Raw genomic sequence first — 15,054 nt, 5'->3', positions numbered from 1 at the left:
CTAAACCGAACCGATCTTAGAAGGTGGAGCTACAACACAACAGACATTTGATTGGTCGAAAGACTCGTCACTTACTGTGTGACAGCAGCTGCATTTCTCCTGGCAGCCCACAGTCTTCTCTGAGACAAAGCTTGATTGCACTCTGAATCAAAGAGCTACATGTCAATCGCAAAGAGGACAAAATGCTGCATGTCTTCTATTTTACAATGTCACATTTTTCTTCTTCGTTGGATTTATTAGCGAGGAACACTGTGTCGCACTGCTATGGTGTCACAATATTATGTTACTGATGCGCCTGTCAGCATCCAGCTTACACGCAGCCTACCACAAGGGGACACGGTTGGCTGTGGAAACGTAAACAGGACCAAGCTTAACTGAGCCAACCCGTATCAAAACCGGACTGATCTAAACTGGACTGCTTGGTGAAAACAATACTAAAAATACATGTGCTTAATGATCGGTATAAATCATGTGTATGGAGGCTGAGAGATGACTACTGTAGTCATGTGCACCTGTTGAAAATGGTTGAACTATTAGTAGGGATGCCCAATATTGGATTTTTGCCGATACATCAAAACCCCTTTTGGTCGATACTGATACCGATAATAACAAGTTTGTTTGTTTTTTTCACTGTAAAGAAAGCTAAGTCCATCCTGTACTGGAATTTATATGTTACTCTTATTGTGACTGTCTTATTTGTTTAAGAAACACACATAAAACAAGACAAAAAACATTTGATTTTACCATAAATAAGAAATGTATTATTTTTTCAAACTCAAGACGTTCAGTATTGAAATACAGAAAAATAATTTCTTTAGATCACATGAACTTTGAATGTACAATGCATTTTTAAACATAACCAAGTTGCATTTGATTATTTTAGAGCTACTGTAACAACCTGGTGACAGACACAGAGCTCTGCAGTGCAAATAAATGAAGTGCTACATTTTATTTAAGGAGCTTATTTTTCAGATGGAGAATAATAATAATCCTAACTGAATAGCACCTTATCGGCTGTGCCTATCGGCAGAAATTTTCATATCTGCCGATACCGATAAACGGGTTTTTAAGCTTTTATGAGCCGATACCAATATTGTGCCGATAATATCGTGCACCCAGTCAGGGTGTGCTGTAAATCTATCTGGCTCTACCCCAGTTGAAGATGACATTGTCTAATTCAAACAACCAAAACAAAATAAGAAGTGAATCTTTCTCATCATTTCTATCATCTATGTTGTTTTTTTATCTCTGATGTCAAACAGTCTCTGGTTCAAATGTGCCTTTGACCTTTTAAAGGCAACTCCCACTTCTGTCCAGACTGAAATGTCGTTTTCAGTTTGCCTGAAACTTCTACCCCATATGATGTTAAAGGTTTGGATTCGAAGGGCAATTTTTTGGAAAGTATTGGATGGATCAATGTTAAGTTAAAGCACAGACATTATGCTCCTCAGAAGAGAGCACTTTGTTAAAACAGACATCCTAACTGAGTCAAGATATCAATGTATGTTGCAAATGTTAGTGTGCTAACAGGCAAATGTAAGATTTCATCATACCAAGCCTGACTAGCTTGCATTTGGTCTGTTGAACAGCCCTTTTGGGGTGCTAGCTTGGCTGGCCCATCATAGTATAATACACACTCACACACATACAAGATGGGTCAAGCGGATGTGTCACTTGATGTCAGCTAAGGTGACATGTTTAGAATGAGACCCGGAAGGAGATGATACTGGGTTTGTTTCCGAGGTGACAGGTCCTTCTAGATATGACCTATCTATTCCCCTCATTCACCCCGACCATCCGCCTGCCTGTCCCCTGCATGGACGCCTCCATTGACTGCTGTCAAAAAGAGGGACCTAGAGAAAAACGTTACCTTTAGAGGTCAGGGACCCCTGTAGGACTCTGTAAAGCCCACTCTAAACGCTTAAGTGCACAAGCAGTGTCCAGACCAGACCTTTTTCCACTGACACTCAGCGGTCCAATCTGATGCTGTCAAGCTGGAAACAGACGGTAAATCCCCCATGAAATTTCAAATGAAAAACCAGCTGAGCAACCATCTCAATCATGCTCCAGTGTTATCTTAGCAGAATACTCCTCTCTATGATCCTGATTCTGGTTTAATATGACACAAAAATGACCCCACACAATAACACACACATCCTCTCTGTAATGAGCAGACTCAGATTCCCACACATGTGCACGAGCATACAGACCCCACCCTCAGACCCCACACTGACCTGCATTATGCAGAGCTCTCTTTAATTCACACAGAGATCTAAAAATACCCGCGAGGGAGGAAATCCCCACATTCCGCAGCAATGGGCCTGCACTACAAAGACATCCAAACAATAAGCCTCTCTCCGACTCGGAATCAGACCAGACAATATAGGAAGACTGAGGCATCAGAGAGTTGTTTTTCCCGGATAGACTGTTGTGTCTAGGAGTGGAAACCTCTGACCATCGCCGCTGACTCATGGCAAGTGGCCATATGTGAAAGAATGGGCTGCACCATGGGACAAACAGATACGTGGAAACCAAGCTGCGTTCACAGAAGAATCCACAGACAGAGCGACAGACAGAAGATAGTAAACAAATGAAAAGCAGAGTGACACGAAGTGGTTTTCGAAAGCTACTGACTGCTTGTTCAAAAAGGTAACATCTGCCTGGCTATAGTTAATGGAGACCAAAGCTGATATCAGCAGGTGTTCAATTCATGAGTTGAGTTATTTTAGTTGACAGAGCAAGGGCCATGGTACGAGGTTATCAAAAGTTCAAACTCTTGATTTATTTTATAACAACGGTCTTAAGCTTTTTCCAAATAGATTGTGGTTGTCTTATTGACAAATTCCATAATGCTCATCACAAATACTGCTGTCAAAGAACCTTTCTATGTTGCACTAAACACGATTCCGTGAAAGTTTGATACAACTTTGATCTACTGTATTCAGTAATGAAAATATAACAGAGCTGTCAGATGATTAGTTTTTGAAGCAATTAACCATGTTAATGACACGTTGGTCAAATCCTCTAAGTCCCATTTAGTATCTAAAAAAAATATTTATGCTAAGTCCATTTACAGTGCAATGCAGTTGTTAACAGGGTCTTGATTTGGTTGTAAATGTTACAGGAAACGTGTCAACCTCAACAAAGTTGACCGGCCAGCAGTTGACACCGGTTCAGCAACACCAACTAAGTTTCCCCCTCAGGTCTGAGGTGATTCCGACTCCAAAACAGTGCTCTGCTGGCTTGTGTGATGCGCTTGCCCAATGACATAAGTCTGATTGGCTGCGTCCATATGCTTAATCATAAGCCGTAGCTCCTACTTAAAGATGCTATGAGGAGGATCTGCTTTAATTGGACCGCCTCGCCACCTCCTGGCCCTGAGTTTCACGCACACTGTGGTAAAAACATGACTTTAAACCAGGCGCTTGTTTGTTTTGGAACAATTTTACTTTGTTCTAGACAACTTTTTACCAGATACAACGCGACGAGGTGAAATATTTATCATTACAGTTACATAGTGCTGTTGTCTGAACCATGACAACAAGCAAACGTCGTTAGTTTGTACCATATGCCAGTAGCTGGCTACATGTTGTGCTATTAGCAGCTCAGTGCTACAATGTATCCGTAGGCTAGCATGACAACAAGCAAACTGTCAGTTCGTACAGTAGTTTAGCAGCCATTGACAGCCCAGTTCTGTGAGACGTGTCGGTAATGTGTGATGTTACTGAATCCTTTTTTATGTCCTGCCAGTCATCAAGCTAATATAACCCCACTCTTCATTTTATTGATAGACTCTCAAGCTTGAACAGACCACTGCAGAATAACTGCTGCATGTGGGTTGGAATAAACATTATCACAAACAGTTTAGCCCTTTTAGCCTGTGGCTCAGGCTGTAGCACTCTCTCTTTTAGCTTTCTTTTGCTCTCCAGTCCTTTTTCTATCTGACAGTTAGGCTCCTGTGTCCACCATCACAACAAAGTTAATCACAGAAATCGTTTTTAGCAGAGTAAAACTCTAATCTCTCTTCTCACTTCGTCAGCTGGGGTAGTGTTGTCATAGTAATGCTGACAGTCCTGATAATACCCTTATGGCAAAGGGTAAGTGATGTACATCAAATCATTCATGAACCATCTTAAATTACATCTTTAGATAATTTTTGCAGTAAATGGACAAAATGTTACGCCAAAATTATTTTTTTTGTCATAAAAATATCAAATGCTTCTATTTTTATTTACATTTTTATATAACTGTCGGTTTGGCTGGAGAGGGTGTTCATGGTCTTTAAACGCTATTAAAAAAAGTCTATAAAAAGCTGTAGCATATGATAGAAAGAGTCCACTTAACACTAAAACACATTCTGTGAATGTATGAGGCTTTGGTATGGGTTGTATGTGATGTGTCACTGTGTGACAGCTGCTGATCACGTCTCTCTCTTTCACTCCATCTTCTGTCAGGTTGTCTTTACCACAGCTCACTGGCTCAGCAGGGCAGAGCTCACATTCTCAGGATCAGACATCTCATTTAAACAATGGGGTTAAATGACTCGCACCACTTTTATCTGCTGACAGCTCGATGGGACTGGCTTTGTTGGACCCAAAGGGTGAAAGTTCCTATTACAGACTATTAAACTGCAGTTAGTTTTGTAGGGAGAAAAAAAACAGTGCCAAAAACTGTCTGATTCACTGAATGCATGGAGTTAATTTAATTGAAAACATACTGTTAGTTGTGTTTTTTTTACAGTTAATGCCTGCTTTTATCCTTTTAGATTCCAACATTTATCAATGTGCTTTTAAAAAATAAATCATTCTTTGCTCTTAATGTTGAATCTAGTGCTACAAGTCAAGTGCTGTTTTGGAAAAGTACACTCACTTTCTTCTCTTCCCAGTGTTAAATGTAATCAGTATAAGACTTACCACTTAGAAAAGAGTGTGCCCACTCCAGTTAGAAATATAAAACCCTGGACTGAATGAGGATCAAATAAAATGATACCTTCCGCTTGATTGACAGCTTAACAAAGGCAATAGGGCAGAGTGATTTGTCAATGGGTGAGAATCAACACAAAGAGCTATTGATTGGCAGGACAGAAAGGGGCAGAGGACAATGAGCATGGCTGTGGGATCTCACCAAAGTGATCAATACTGGAGTTCTGCATGAGGAGCCATCCCACTCCATGTTTATACAGTCAGACACAGAGCAAAGATCAGCTATTGTACAGCCGCACTGGTGCTGTCAGTCAACGCAGGGCAAAACTGCAGGGGGTAGGCCGGGCAAATGACACAGGAACACACACACACACACACTGACTCACACAGACGTCAACGCTCACATCAGACTGTTCCCAGACCTGGCTGTGGTAAGACGTATCAGAAATCTCAGAAACAGGATGATGCACCCACAAGTGTTTTTTTTTCCTTAACAGGAAGTGATTCATTATTTTTTCTGAACAGCTTGCGGTTGGCAGCCACTTGATGCAATACATGAAAAGGTTCACCTGAAAAGTTTTTTTTTACAGCTGCAGCAGGATCCATACCCATGAATCAGAATTCATTTGCCAGAGTTTGAGATAACTGTTGCCCAAATGTTAGTACTTTACTGTAACAAGTGTAAAAACTATACACAAAGTTAAACCCAACAACATTCATTTTTTAAACAAGGTTCATCTTCACATAGGCGTTACTTTCTGTGTTGAATACACCCTCAAATGCAAAATCATGGTTTTAATTTTATTAACACATTATTTTTTCCGATAATTAGCAGTTATGCCTGTTTAGTGTGATTCTTCATCACAACACACAGGAACATTGACACGTTGTTTTTGGACAACACGTTGCTTTTTAAAAGTTATATTTCCACTTCACCTCTTTAAAGAAAGAGGAACCAGAAATATACAACATTAATTCCAAAAAACTTGGGATGGTGTGTAAATCGATGATAAAACTGATTTCACTGATAAGATATCATTTAAAATGTAAAGATAATAACAAGTAACTCAAGGCAACATCTCAATTGTTAAAACTAAAAAACATTTATTTTATTCAAAAAAAAATTACATGCTAATTTTAAATAATCAGTTAAAAAATGTAAAAAGTTGAGACAGGAAAAACAAGTTCTTAATATAAATGCTGCTGGAATTCCAAAGTCAAAAAAAACATGGAGGTAATCTCCTGACTTGTTAATCTATTCGCAACAGATTTGTAACATGGGTTTCAAAAGGGCACAACAGAGAGGCTGAAGCTGCATTCCCAATCCACCTTTTCACAGATTAGATGAGTAAAGTAAAATGTGTAAAATGTTTTTATTCACTGGTCAAACTGTCAGTCGTGATCACACCAATGCAAATCAGGCAGGAACAAAACATTAAATGAAAATTATTATCTCCAACTCGCCTGCTCTCACACCCCCCTTTTGCTTCACACATTCAAAGCCATCCACAACCTCGCCCCCCTGTACCCTTCCGACCTTATTGACATTTCTGTACCTGCCCGTACTCTTCGTTCATCCTCTTCTATCCACCTCTCTGTCCCCTCTGCGCGCCTCAGCACCATGGGGGGGCCGAGCATTCAGCCGCTCGGCTCCACAGTTATGGAACTCACTCCCCCCTGACCTCTGCAACACTAACTCCTTACCACTCTTTAAAGCAAGACTCAAAACTTATCTGTTCAAACTTGTTTACTCCCTCTGATAATTTGCACTGTCTTTGTATTGAATGTCTCTTTTGTCCTTAACTTGCTTTTACCCCTGCTTTTAATACACTTTTATTAATACTTCATGTGCTCTTTGACTGTGACTCATGTAAGGTGACCTTGAGTGCTATGAAAGGCGCCCTGAAATAAAATGTATTATTGTTATTATTATTTACCTCAGCCCCTCCCTCCTGCTGCACTCCGACCGGCTCACAGCCATTCCGGTGCTTTCAATACTGACGGTCAAAAATACCAACATCTGCACTGAACACAGAACCAACAGCAGAGCTGACATGTACGAGGAGGTGAGGGAGGTGCGTTGTTATGACAACGGGACATGTTTTTACGATAAAAAAGGTGTTTCCATTGCACTTTTGCAATTAACGTCAATATCAAAACTTCTGAAAAAACACCTCATGAGAGTAAAAACTTTTTAATTTAAATTTAAATTTATTTATTTTTTATTGTATTTCCATATTTTTTTATCACAATAATTATGTTGTTTTCTAGCAGCAATGGAAACGCAGCTTGAGTCTTTCAGAAATAGGAAGTGGTTCCCTTCTCCATGAAAGAAGTGGATACAGTAAGCAAGTAAGTAACATTACTCAAAGGCTCAGGGAATCTGGATGAACTTCTGTACAATAGGAATAAGGCCAAAAAACAGCATGGGATAGTCATAATCATTTGGCATGCACTGAAATAAAAAACACATATGACTCTGTGGTGTAAATCACAGCATGAGCTCAATGCTCAAGGGATGTGTTACTGTCCAAGGTATGTCATCTGAGAAGGCACCACTTTCAATGAACTATACAGGTTTTGGTGCTACATAATCTTCCATCCAGAAAATGCCAATCTACATTCTGCATTCTATAACAACAGCATATTTTCCATATACAACAGAAACTATGACAAAGGACACACCAAATTGTTGAGCAATTGAAATCTTACACCAAGCAAAAACAAGTGAACTTTCCCTTTTATGAAACCACAAAATGATCCTCACAAACTTAGCGTGCTTTTAAAAGAATAGGTGATCCAACATTATACTAAACAAATTAAAATGTATCAGTGGTCTCAAATTGGTCATAATTTTTCATCAACCAATACAATTTTCTCTCTTCGGCATTAGGTTTTCTTAAAAGATAAAGGATCTGAAGTATCTGCAATCGACCAAATTGTTGACATTTTACTCAGTGGCTCAAACATTTTAAATATAGGTCATAGAAGAGAAGATTTATCCACTTCGCAGACAGGGGTGAGTATTGGCAAGAACCTCACAATATGATACGCATCACAATACTTGGGTCATGATACAGTGGTATCACAATGTATCATAATACCACAATGTTGTTATGTATTGCGATATTCTACACAGTTTACTGAGAAAAAATAGATATGATGTATAAGTTAGTTGTTTGAGTAGTACAATGTTATTTGAAACTGACATAATTTTTTTTTTTTAAACTGTGCAATTTAAAACGACTTTTCTATGATGTTTTTCTTGAAATACTGAAAGTTAAATGCAGTGTTGCATACATAAACTTAACTTGTTAACATAAAGTGCATCAAGTTTGTCAAACCACTGTGAACTTAAACGTTGCAAAGAAATTATTGGATGAAAGATGTAGTCAGTTGGTGAAACTCCTAAATGACACTTGGTGTAACCAATGTTTCTCATACAAAATCTGATACTGCATAAAAGAGTTACTATGGATATGATTTTATCAGTCTACAACACTGTAAAAACTTAACTTAAAATGGTTTTAAATCAACTGACCAAATTTTCATTTATTACGCAGTCTATGGGCAACATACAGCCGATTAGCTCTTTGGCGCCATCTACTGTGGTGGAGGTGCAGAAGTCGTACTTTAATTTTTTATGTTTAAAAAATATCAATATTAAGAGTTGAAATATGGATATTGTACCAGAGGTGAAAGTATCACGATATATTGCCTTATCAATATTTTTTCACACCTCTGTTCACTGACCTGTAAGCATTGAAACTTTCCTCCTAAACAACAAACATCAAGGCAAAGCACAGGGAGACAAATCGAGAGCGTCAGTATGAGTCACACATCCAGACACTCACAGGAGGAGGGATTCCTTCATGAAAGGGCTGAATAACAAGAATAACATGCTAGACAGTGCCCCGTGTGATTGTTTAGCCTGCACTAATCTTATCAGGAGCTCCATGTATTCATCATGAGGCCCACTTTCTACAGAACTGGAGAGCAGAGCGCGGCTTGAGATGAGTGGGTTGTGCCAAGCAGGTGGTCCATCCTGGAGTGATCCCCACCGGCAGACTGAGAGACACAAGCAGAGCCACAAGGCGGCTGCAAAGCCACTGTTTACCTCCTGTCAATCCTTTGTAACCTTGCTCTAAAAGGCTGTTTGTCATAAAGATAAGAGCATGCCAGAGGGGTGAAGGATGTGTGCAGGGAAATTTGAGAGTGTTGATGGATTACGTGTCTTTAAATTTCCTGTTGTGTCAGTTCTAAAATTTAAACCACCATCATTTCTTAACAAGATTTTTCTTTGAATTTAACACAGACGCATAAACCTAGATTATAATAAGTAACTAATTCACTGGAGAATCAACCCTTTAACACGGGATGTGTTGTCGCCTACACATCACACTTTGAATAACCGTTTTTCCTGAACGGTTTACACAATCGGAAAAATTCCCACAGTTTGTGAAAACTGAGACTGTGCAGCCAATATGTGGTTTTTATTTCACTTGGGCATTTAAGAATGACTGTGAATACACACAAGAGTGTGGAGCAGATGCATGGTAGGAGCGCACAGAGAGAATGGAGCTCAGTTCTCCTAAAAATGCCAAAAAGAAGATCCTCCCTGGTTACAAAACCTCCACTGAGGTTTTTGCATGATTCTGAGACTGAAGGAGCATCTGAAGGAGCAACTTCATGTGCCAAAAGGTAATGTTAGATGGCCCGAACTTATGGATGAATGAAGCGCTCTCTATCTAGTTTTTACGTCATATGCATAATTTTATGTGCTGATTGAGGCTCGTAATGTGTGGTGATTTTTAGAACAATGTACCAGGTTTTATTTGTAAAATATGTGCAAAATTCAACGTTGACAATGTTGAATCAACTTTTAATAACAAAATTACGTGCTGCATTTGTACTGTATATGTTCCACAGTTTCTTTTAGCAGACATTTTTGTCCAAAGCCACGTACAACACAAGCAAAATATAATAAAATACTGATATATGTGTAAATGTGTGTGTCATGCTGCGTGTAAAATACCGCATGTATTTATTGAGCAATGTTAGAACAGTGCACCAAGTCTTCTTTTTACTGTGTGAGCATGATATGAGGCATTCATTGTGTGATATCCTATGTAAACTAGAAAAGCACTCAGAGAGCGCAGACCTCCGCCAGGCATATTGTGATTATCATGTAACACTTGAGTCCTACTTTAATGTTATACTTCCTTCCAGCAGACTGTCTGCTACAATTTGGTGTTAGTTGCAGGTTTGTACAATAATTTGTTTCCTGACAGTGTTGAAAATTATGATGACCCAGTACGTATTTCATATTCTGGATCTTAGTATCCAGAATATTGCCAGGATCTGGATCGTATTTGTACAGAAAATAAGGTGACCTTGCCTGTAAAATATGTTCCCGATTTTTGATTGCAGTGTTTTTTCCTTCACTTAACCTATAAAAATCCAATTCTGTCTTTTTGTTTTTCTTTATTTTAAACTGTTCTACTCTCATATAATATGCACTAAATTGGAAATAACCTCAAATATTGAAAGTTGTAAGTACTTCAGGAAAAAAAAGGCCTAAGCACTGACTCTTTGCACAATGAGTGTACTTTATACAAGCTCTATGTGTCTAATGACAGGAGATAACCTTTGTATTGATTTGGGCTCAATGTAAAATTCTTTATTAATTGAAGAATCATCTTAAGGACCATCTTTTCTGAACTCAAACTATTAGTTCGTCACATGTACAGGCAAAAAAAACCCAACAACTTAAAATAGGAGTGACTTATTATGTTAACATTGTAAAAAATGACAACTACAATTACCAGCATTGCTAATTCTAATCGAGCTTTCAACCTTTCTGAGTTTCAAGCTACAATGAGAACTTTGTTGGTGATAAATCCGAGTTAAGTCCCTTTAAGGCCTACAATAGCAGAAGAGACATCTACTAATTATATCCATAGTTGTTTTAAAGCCAGTGCGGCTAGGTAGGTGTCAGACAAGGCAGAGTACAGCATGTTGCTGACACTGGCTTCTTTTGCATTTTCAACAGCTAAGGTTTAAGATAAGTAGGTGTGGACAACACGTTGATGCTGTAACACATTGTCATCCTGATTTGGTGCTTTTTTGTTCAGTTTTGATTGAAAACTGTAGCACTTTGAATAGATTCCCCCTGCCTTTTAGTTTCACCACATCACTACTTCACAAGTCCCTGGTGGCAGGCAGTGATGACATGAAAGGAGGCTGATTTGCCCCATACAGGTTTAACAGTGACAAAACAGGAGTAGACGGTTGGTTAGCAGGGATTTGTCGAGGGTTAAGCGATGCTAGTCACTCTTTCAGCTCTTTATGCTGATACTAGAGGAAAGGTGTACGATGCACTCCAGTCTGTCTCCAGTTACTGCACATCCAATTGAAGACATGTAATGGCTTATTCTACAGAAATGTCATTTTAACTGAAACATACACTCACTTCTGCTCAAAAGCAGAAGATTTACAGAGGAGGAAGGGAAGCTGACTGAAAAAAAGCTGTAATCATGGCCAATGCACTGAGTACGATTTTGGTTGTTAAAGGCTTTTCATACTGAAAAGTAAATCACATATCATGATGTATCATCATGTGATCATCACTTCTTACAGTACTGCGACATCAGGACATTATCATGGCTATGTACTGCAGGCTGTATTGTATCATGACTCACCTGGTGATTCCCTCTCCCATCAGTAAGTGATGCCTTTGAACTGTAAAAGAAAGCAGAATGATGATTTCTATCAGAAACAATACTTTTGTATGTACAGAATAAGATGCACCACTGAGTCCACAGGTTACCAAAATCTTTAAATTCCCCAAGAGAGCTTAGAATAAAATGAAATGTATGTTTTATACTGCATGCTATGAAATGTGCTAGGAAAAAAGGAAAAGTGTAAGTAGACTGACTCCTGTCAAAACCTGAGCTCTCTAAGTGTGATAGATCCCTTTGATGCAGAAGCTTCAACTCGTACGTTCAGTTCATTGGAGCGTTTATCCCCAGAGGGGTCTTGAAAAAAGAAATGATTGCTACTTTAGCAGGGCAGTTACCATATCTTGTGTGAATCATGTTGGGCTAATGTCTTCAGGGTGTCAGGCATTAAGGAACCATTTGTTCTTTATGTGGGTGTATGTAAGTGTGTGTGTGTGTGTGTGTGTGTGTGTGTGTGTGTGTGTGTGTGTGTGTGTACCCAGCTGCATTCTCAGCCCTCTTTGCCCATTCTCTGGGCACATTTGTTTGGAATGAACCCATCCACTTATTGACACTTGTCTCCCCTGCCTCTTGCATGACAATCCTGGCAATAAAACCACGAGTGGAGCACACACTGTTCAACAGTTACCATTAGAAAAACCAAAAGCAAAGAGGATGAGTGTTTACCTTCCCAGGGCATAAAAAGAGGCAGAGAGAGTAGAAGAAAGAAAAGGGGGAAAAAAAAAAGGGTTCATCTTATAAGTCCAGCTCCCTACCACACGCAGTGCAAAGAGACAATGACACATACACTTTATCATTTTAACAACATGCACAGTTTCTGCTTGCCATTCTCCAACACAATAAGTGTGTAGGAAACCTTCATTAAAAAGAAAAAAGACAAGAGGAAAAAAGCAGATCCAGTGACAACAGTGATGGCAAATTTTCAAAGCCTGGTCACATCTGTTTTAAGGATTTGCCCAAATGTCCACAGACACACAAAGAATAGCCCGTGTGAAATGGGACCAGACACCAGGACATCCTGCTTAGTCAACAATGCTCCCCACCATGCAGTGCTGAAGAGATAATTCTCTGACAACAGTACTGCTGTCACCACCTAGCACAGCCAGTGTCCAGAGAGGACCACAGGTCTCAGTACTGTGGGATAGCTGCACAGGAAATAGAGCTTTTCAGCACCTCCTGAAGTGGAATATCCTTCTGTCCAGAGTGCTGGGATTTCATCTGCTAAATATAAGACAGCTTCCTTCATCTTCTGGCCATAGTCTGCAGGGAATGTGCAGAATGCCAGCATTGCAGTTTACTGTAAAGTGGGAGTGGCTGAAGGCATTAGAAAGCCGAGGGGAAAATTTAACTTGCTGGTTATGTTCAAGGTGTAACAGAAAGGTATCCTAAATCATTTTGATGGATTTCAAAATGCAAATGATCACAAAACCAGCCTTTGATCACAATCCAAGGCCTGCTTTGGCCTCACATAAGATTTGATGAATGTTTGTCAGGCATACCTGTAGCATGTGAAATTAATGAAGAGCAGTGTGGCACACGCATGTTAAGCCTGCAGAGATTATATTTACAGTATTTGAAATGTGAAGACAAAGGTTGAATGAAACCTAACACTTGTATCTTCTTGACTGTAAGAGCAATTGTTCATAAGATGAATCTAGAAAACAAATCACTTATATATTCAATGGTCTAACATCTTTAGTTATCAGTCACTGTAGCCAAGGTTGCAGTGCATTACAGTTTTATTTTAAGTGTGGGTTGGTTTTTTTTTTGGTTTTTTTTTTAAAGATTTGCATTTCACTCACCATTCTCAACAGAAGGTTTACAATGAAAACCCAAGACTTTGCAAACTTACCTATTGCAGAAATTTAAGTTGCTTTCTTCCTTGTAGTAGTAATACTGATTTCAAAAGTTCAATAAAATCGTCCTGTACGTTCTGTAAGAAAAAGGAGAAGGGGAAACGTAACAAGTTAGAAAGTTTTTATCGAGTATAGCAAGTGTAGTCCTGTGGGTTTAAATACTTGGTTTAGAATAAAATAACTCAAATGTTTTAGAACAGACATAAACTTCAAACAGCAGCTGACAAAGGCGAAAAGCAAACTCATACAGTGCCGCTCTGTCAAACCCACTGGTGTATTTAAATCCTGAGGGCTTAATGACAACTGGCCTGGAAACATCATACAGGCCTCGGTCAACAGACCAATAAAGCATCTTTGCTAGCTTGCTAAGTCGTGCTAAATTATCAGGTAAAACTGTATAAGAATACGTTTATCATCATTTAATGAACTAAATAATTTGTACCAATTGAATTTTGACAAACCTTGCCTCTTTATATTTGTGGTGCTTAATCAACAGCTCCCTCCTTTGTCAGCACAACTTCCGTTTTGTCGTTTGTCAGAGGCCCTTCACAATAAAAGCACTGGCCTTCTGAATACTGTATAACTCATACATCGCACTTAAAAATGTAGCGCCATTTCAGCCCTACAGTTTGTCCACGATAGACTCACTCACCACTTATTTTTGACTGTCGTAAAATATTTTTTTAATGAACTTGTTAATATTTCAAATAATTTGTTTATTTAGGCTCCTTCAGGAAATAGAGTGTTTAAGCCAACACTTTCCATAAGGCTGAGCTATGCTAATGCCAACCTCAGTGCCTGTCCTTAACAGTGGTTGAGCCCTTGAAAGATTTCGATTGCAGACAGACTAGATTGCAAAGGTGATAACCTGATTAAATATTTAAAAGCTCATATTCATGATTGATGGGGGACATTTCTCCTTGCAGTGAAATTTGAACCCAAGCTATCATGCAGACTATCATACAAAGCTTTGAAATAAAAGCCTATTGTACCTTTCCATGAGAGGTAAGAGCAGCCTCTCTCAAACTATTGAATGACCCAGCACAATTTGAGATCCACATTACACCCGCCAAAACTCCAAACAAGCAACTTGGGAAAAGGTATTGCATTCTCAATTCATAAACCATTACATTTGTGAAAATGGACATGCAGCAATATATATATATATATATATATATATATATATATATATATATATATATATATATATATATATATATATATATATATATATATATATATATATATATATATATATATATATATATATATATATATATATACATTTATATACATATATATATATATACATATATATATACACAACTTCAATCCATAGTAAATGAGCTCTCCTCATCCATCTGCAGTACCTTAAGGGTCCACCAGTAGGCTGCTGCCTTGGGAAGCACTGTTCTGTTGTAATATTAATATCTTCATGTGCCTTTTCCTCTTACACTCAAACAACGATGGCTTTTAGTTGCAGTAATGAAACAATTTTATCTTATAGGATCTATTAGTGAAATAGGTCAAAGACTG

General features: G+C 38.6%; 1 long non-coding RNA gene across 1 annotated transcript; it reads right to left on the bottom strand.

The window, feature by feature from the left end:
• Positions 1 to 11,623: 11,623 nt before the first annotated feature.
• Positions 11,624 to 14,029, bottom strand: LOC141798917 (uncharacterized). The gene is made up of 3 exons (XR_012599208.1): positions 13,980 to 14,029; positions 13,515 to 13,595; positions 11,624 to 11,663 (listed from the first exon to the last, which is right to left on the bottom strand). It is a non-coding gene; the product is annotated as an uncharacterized LOC141798917 (long non-coding RNA).
• Between the last annotated feature and the right edge of the window lie 1,025 nt (positions 14,030 to 15,054).

This window comes from Halichoeres trimaculatus, unplaced genomic scaffold, assembly GCF_033239565.1.
Source record: "Halichoeres trimaculatus isolate MK-OKI-2021-1 unplaced genomic scaffold, fHalTri1.1 fHalTri1_scaffold_11, whole genome shotgun sequence".
NCBI classification, from domain to species: domain Eukaryota; kingdom Metazoa; phylum Chordata; class Actinopteri; order Labriformes; family Labridae; genus Halichoeres; species Halichoeres trimaculatus.
Note: the sequence above shows the minus strand (reverse complement) of the source record. Positions and strands in the feature narration are given on the sequence as shown.